This window comes from Octopus bimaculoides, chromosome 11, assembly GCF_046866305.1.
Source record: "Octopus bimaculoides isolate indiv1 chromosome 11, ASM4686630v1, whole genome shotgun sequence".
In the NCBI taxonomy this organism is placed as follows: domain Eukaryota; kingdom Metazoa; phylum Mollusca; class Cephalopoda; order Octopoda; family Octopodidae; genus Octopus; species Octopus bimaculoides.
In genome coordinates, this window is record NC_142938.1 from 4,006,943 (window position 1) to 4,014,442 (window position 7,500).

A 7,500-nucleotide genomic window follows, 5' to 3' on the forward strand; every position below is an offset into this window, starting at 1 on the left:
CATATATATATATATATATACACACATATATTTATACATATATAAATGTATACATATACACATATTTATGCATGTATGTATATGTATATACATATATATATAAAACGATAATTATATGTATATGCTTGTGCATATGTATGTGAATGCGCACACGTATACGTACACATATATTTGTATGAGTGTATGAATGGATGGGTTTTGGACGTTTATCTTTGCATATGTATGCATATACATACATACATACATGCATACATTATACATTTTCATGATATACAAAGGAAAAGGGAGATAGATATGTGTGTGCGCACATTCATATGTTTGTATGTTTAAATTGTCAAGTGGTATATACATGCATACATACATACATGCATACATACATATACATGCATACATACATACATTCATATACATATATATATACATATATCTATATGTATGTATATGTATATATATATATGTATATATATATATACATATAGATAGATATTTAGATATACGTGTATATATGCATACATATACACAGGTATATATGTGTGTGCGTGTGTGTGTGTTTATGTGCTACGCTGTGTGTGCGCGTGCCTGCGTGTGCATGCGCGCGCGTGTGTGTTTCTAATTCTGTGTACATATAAAGAGAGGGAAATAAAGTTGATGTGAGACTGTGGGAGAGAGAGATTGCTAGATTGATAATTTGATGTATAGATACGTAGATATATCAGGGAGAACCGTTGAAAGCTAGATGCACCCTCAGTCTTTTACATACATACATACATACATACATACGTATATACACCAATATATGCGCACATAAACATACATACGTGCATATATATATATATATATATATATATATATATATATATATATATATATATATATATATAAATATATATATATACACACATACATATAGGTATATATGCATATATATATTTGTATGTATGCATACATATACATACATATACCTTATATGTATGCATATATATATAGGTTGAGACATATATATTGCAATATATTGGTAAAAAATGTAAATTTAATGGTAATTATATTTAGAATTGTCCAATTTAACATTGAGAATTATCTGAAGATGGAAAATGGTAATGAAATTAACAAAGTGCTGCTGAATGGGGAAAGGGTAATAAGTATAGGGAATTGCGATGATGATGGTGATGATGATGGTGGTGGTGGTGGTGGTGGTGGTGGTGGTGGTGGTGGTGGTGATGATGATGATGATGGTGATGATGGTGATGATGGTGATGATGGTGATGATGGTGTGTAGTTACTGGTGAATGTTGACGATAATGACGGAAAGATAAAAGTCGAAATTTCGAGGTCGAGTCGATAGAGCTGGTAGTGATGGTTTCCTGGTGTTGTGGATGTTGATGAAGATGATGATTGTAATAATGATGACGACGACGACTGTTATGATGATGATGATGATTGTGATGGAGGTGGTGGAGGTCACATTGACGATGATGATGTTGATGTTGTTGTGCATGATGACGATACACAGAAATATGGCTGCCACAGCTACCCCTTCACTTCCTGCTCCCATTCCTCTTCTTTCCATCCTTCCTTCCTTCTTTTCTTTCTTCCTCTTTTTTCCTTTTTACTCTCCATTTTCCTGCTTTTGTAGTTTGTAGCCGTTGTCCTTTTTCTTCTTCTTCTTCTTCTTCTTCTTCTTCTTCTTCTTCTTCTTCTTCTTCTTCTTGCTCCAGCTACTCCTGTTCCTGCTTCGGCTGCACCTGTTGTTGTTGAAGCATTCTAACGATGCTGATAATAAAGTTCTTCATAAATGAGTGCAAAATATTTTCTTCACGGCAAAGATGCGAATATTGTTGGCAATGAAAATTCTTCGTCCCTTTCTTCTGCCGTTGTTGCTGCTAAGGATTGCAACAATAAGTTATAATGACGAGAACAATGAAGAAGACTTAACAATCTAGACAAGACATTACTCTGCTGTTAATTGTGGCATCTTCGCAGCAGACTTGGAACCGTTCATATTGCCATTCTGAACGATCTTGCGTAAAACATTCAGAAACATCGGAATTAAATCTTTTATTCATTTATCCTTTTACTTGTTTCAGTCAATTGACTGCGGCCATGCTGGAGGACCGCCTTTAGTCGAACTAATCGATCCCAGGTCTTATTCTTTGTAAGCCTTGTACTTATTCCTTTGATATCTTTCGCCGAACCGCTAAGTTACGGGGACGTAAACACACCAACGTCGGTTGTCAAGCGATGGTGGTGGGGACAAACACACACACACACACACACACACACACACACACACACACACACACATGTCTCTATGACAACGGAAATGAATATCTTAATTTATTTCGGATCGGTGTGATGGAAAGAGAGTTCGTTTATGCTTCGTGATTGCCAAGGAATTTTCTAGAGTAGGAAGACTTTCACCAAGTTAACGCCCGCCATATTATTCCTTTATTGGTAAATTTATTAAAAATATCTTGTAACTTACCAATGTAATCATTTAGATTATCGCGATTTACAAGGCTTTGGTAAGCATAGGACCATAGTAGAAGACACCCGTCTAAGGTGCCACACAGTGGGATTGAACCCGGAAGAAGCTTTTTACCACACAGCCACGTCTGCAATCATGACGGTTTCAAGTTCTGGTTCAAGGTCAGCAATTTTAGACGAGGCCGTTTGTCGGTTAAATCAACCCCAGTATTTAACTGGCACTTTGTTTCATCCAGCAAGAAAGGCTGAAAAGCAAAGTTGCCCCCGGCGAGATTTCAGTTTCTAAAATAAAAACATTTTGTTCGATGCACTAACAACCCACATTGCCACCCTAATATTTCACATGAATAGCGCGGCAAGCTAGCAGGAACGTTTACCCGCCGAGCAATCTGCTCCTCTTCACGTTCTGTTTTATATTTAAGAGATTAGGAATTTGGTGCATTATTTACATTATTTACATTTGATGAATGTTTGTGCTCATCTTGTTTGTTTCGGCTGATATACCCACCAGCCTTCATCAGGTGTCTTGGGGAAATTTTAAACCTGGGTTCTCATTCCTAAGGTATTTTTTGATGTTATTATTATTATTATTATTATTATTATCATTATTATTATTATTATTATTATTATTATTATTATTATTATTATTATTATTTTTATTCAGGTCACTGCCTGGAATCGAACTTGGAATCTTGGAGTTAGTAGTCCGCGCTCTTAACTACTACGCCATATACCTGATGGAGGCTGGAAGGTATATCAACCAAAACGTTGTGTTAACAAGAAAAAAGATGAGGTCAGATATCCGTCAAATGTAAATAATCTAAATAATGTAAATAATGTTAACGTTCTGTGTTCAAATTCCGCCGAAGCCCATTAGTTTTTTATGTTTGTGGTGTCGACATAATAGCAACAAGGTGATCACTGGGACCAACACAATCAACTATCCCCCCACCCCCCGAAGTGAGTGGCTTTGTGCTAAAATTTGAAATCAATATTATATGTGAATAACCGCAGAATGTTGTAGAGCAGTGTTGATTGGTCTCAGCACAATGTGACCCCAGAAATGTTGAAGTTCAAAATTAAATACCGGAAGGATTAAGTCAACCAAAGCACCACATTAAGTAATTAAAATCTACCTACCCAAGAATTAAACTCCTTAAGAGTTTCAAATGATAACAAGATGGTTAACTTTAATAAACTGTAGAATTCAAGTACCAATAATATTTTATTCGTATCGAAACAAAAAATCTAAAACAAAAATAAATAAATAATAATAATAATAAAGGCTTGGTTTAATTTGTTAATTCTATCTTATTTAATAAGCAGCCAATTTTAATGAAACGTTAGTATCTGGAAGTTATTCATTCCAATTAATTATAGTTCAAATCAATTGAATTCGTTTCAGATTTATTGTCATTGTGTTGAAGGACAATTAAAGTGGTTCGTATCCTTAGTTTAATGAGTAAAAAACAAAGATTAAACAACAACAAAATATTAAAAGGAAACAAAAAAAAGAACAACAAACGAACATACAATTTTTAGCAAATAGTAAATAATTAAAAATCGAGAGAAGAATCAAATTCAAGATGAAAATAATAATAATAATAATAATAATAATAATAATAATAATAATAATAATAATAATAATAATAATAGTAATAGTAATATTAATAATAATAATTATACTAATGGTAATAATAATAAATCAATTATAAAAACATTGATGATGATGTTAACAATGATAATACTAATAGTAATATTGATAATGGTAATGATATATAAGTGATTGTAATGATACAAATAATAATGATAATAATAATGATAAATTAATGATGATGATGATGATGATGATGATACAAAAACAAATGCCACTTAATAAACTCAACATATAAACATAATTCAATTAGATAAATATAAATTTCTTAAGTAAGTTGAAAGTACGATTTCTCAGGAGTCGTGTGAAAATTTACCGATGATGTTATTTTATAGGCTTTTGAATTGTGAAATGGCAGAGTTGATCACATTGCGAATTGAATTTAGAATTTATGGTGGCGAAAAGTAATAAATAATTGAACGAATCTAAATGTCAACCGTTTTCTTTAGTTTTCCGATCGTTACATTACATAGATTAATGTCCATATGTTTTTGTTGTTTTTTTTTATTAAAAGACTCTTGATTTTCATTTGAATGGACGTCCATAGGTTTTTGACAGGTACATTCTTCTTCAACAATTCGACGATTCTCTGATCCCTAATTTGAAAAAAATATAAGGGAAAATATGCTTAGCTGAAGAGAACTCATAAAACCGGAATTATTATAGAATATTCATGCATCGGAGAAAGCATGGCTGTGTGTTTTGGAAATTCGATTTGCACCCATGTTCTTTTCGGATTCTGTCCCACTGCGCGGCATCTCGGGAAGGTAATTATATTAACAGTGAGTTCGACACTTGGAAACAGAATGGATGACCACCATATATATAATGGGTCATCCCATAAATTTTTCAGTTTTTTTATACTTCATTTATTTTTCAAAATTAAGATAAACACATTTCCTTTTTAATCTAAAATATACTCTCCTTCATTTTCTAAAATGTTCTTCCATCTATCTGGTAGAATTCACAACTGAGGCTGGATCTAGGGATCTGTATTACGGTTTCATTATAGCATGTATATATTGTATTAGAGGAAAAATCGAAAACCAAGGCAAAACGAGTATCTCAAGTCGTTTAGAATAATTTAATTACGGTAAGATGAATATAAAGTCTTCCAGCCGTTTCTGGGATAGCCCAAGTGGTAGGTTAGCATGTTCACACACTGGGCATTCCATAATCAGAGACAAAGTATGAATATTTCAGACGGGGATAATTTACAATTTATAATGAATAAAATTCACAGTTTATAAGGAATAAAATAGAAGACTAAAGGAGTAAAATAGAAGAATAAGAGTAAAGGTAGTTAGAAGAATATAGGCAGGAGAATAATGTTCATAGCTCACCTTTTTCCAGAGGATAGGGATGTCGGTCGAAGGAGCTGTACCTTCATGGAAGTACCGACCAAAATTCATATCCTCAGAAAAAAGATGAGTTGCGAACATTTTTTACTGCTTGTATTCTTCTAACCAACTTTATTCTTTATTCCTTTATTTAATCGTTTTATTTTTCTATTTTATTCCTTATAAAGTATCAATTTCAGTCCTTGTGAACTGTACATTTTTCCCATCTAAAATATTCATACCTTGTCTCTGATAATGGAATGCCCAGTTCATAAACATGATGACCTACCCCTTGAGTTGTCCCAGAAACGGCTGTAAAGACTTTAAATTGACCTTACCCAAATTAAATTATTCTAAATGACTTGAGATACGCGTTCTGTCATGGTTTTTGTTTTTCCGCTAATATAATATAATATAATAATAATAATAATGAAAATATATATATATATATATACATATATATATATATATATATATATATATATATATATATATATATAAAGAATGGAGTAAACGCATATTATAACTGCATACTTTTATTCCGACATACGTTTCGAAGAATTACAATTTATGCGATCCATAGGAATCGGCGATGTTAAAAATGTAAACTTCTCCTCAGGGAAATGTATGGGAACCAGCTTAAAAGTAAGACATTATAATCGAATTTATTTTATCCGAGTTATTTATTACTAGGAGAAAATAAATACATATAATATATATATATATCTGTGTTTGTACTTATGCTCATGGAGGGGATTGCTTCACAGTAAAAATAAGTCATATCTTCGTCGTGTGTAGTGCTTACACTATACGATCAAAGTAGTGATCACATACTCATACGCACAGATACTCACTAACATACGCCAGAACACGCACGCGCGCGCACACACGCACACGCACATATATAGACACATCTGTAAAAAAAGAAAAATATTGATTAATCAACAAATCACTTGTTAATGAGTCTAACATATCTATAAGTGAAATTTACCAATAACATCCTTGACACAAACACACATACATACACACATGCATACATGCATATAAACGCACATACATACAAACATACATACATACATACATACATACATATATATATGTATATATATATATATATATATATATATATATATATATATATATATATATATATATATTTCTCGATGCATGTGCATACTCTCAGACGTATATACGTTTATATATACACATATATTCGTATCTACGTATCGTGTCTGCATGTCTATATTTGTCTGCTTGTGTGTGTGTGTGTGTGTGTGTGTGTGTGTGTGTGTATGTGTGTGATGCATGTGTTTGTAAGTAGACACACGTAAACAATATACGGAACATAAGATGCCACGAAATGCTATTTCCCTTGTAATGTTATATATAAACACACAAATATGTTTGCATGTATATGTACTCATAGACACTCGTACACATATATATATACATGTATATATATATGTATATATATATATATATATTATATACATATATGCTATATGCATGCATGTATGTATGTATATGTATATATGTATATATATATATATATATATATATATATATATATATATATATATAATTATGCATATATTATATGTATGCATGTATGTATATATCTATGTATATAATTATACATATATATATATGTGTGTGTGTGTATGAAAGTATGAATGTATGGATGTGTGTGTGTGTGTGTGTGACAATGTACATGTGCTTGTGTCGTACATAAAAACAAGCTGTATGAAACAAAAGGTTATACCGAGACACGTGCACCGGAAACCTTCGATAGTGCCAGCGTGTTAGGGTGAGTGTGCGCGTGCGTGGGAGCTTTACAGAGCGCTGTGTGTGAATAGAAGCGGCTTTATTTACTCAAGAGATTTGCAGATGTGAAAGGTGGTGTACTTCACCTTGTAAGATATTTAATCTTTATTGAGTAGGACGACTTGTCAACTGTTAATTAACCGCAATGACATATAGTCTATTTGGGTGGTTGGGTCGGTGCGGGAAGAGCGCGTGAAT

The 7,500-nt window shown here is 32.4% G+C and overlaps 1 long non-coding RNA gene across 2 annotated transcripts in view; it reads left to right on the forward strand.

The window, feature by feature from the left end:
- LOC128249041 (uncharacterized) overlaps positions 1-7,500 on the forward strand; it is an 18,674-nt gene that overhangs the window by 7,603 nt on the left and 3,571 nt on the right. The window contains exon 2 of one of the 2 annotated variants that reach the window (XR_016243558.1): positions 3,149-3,295. This is a non-coding gene — a long non-coding RNA (uncharacterized LOC128249041). The remainder of the gene's footprint in view (positions 1-3,148; positions 3,296-7,500) is intronic. The other variant, XR_016243557.1, reaches the window with a different exon arrangement.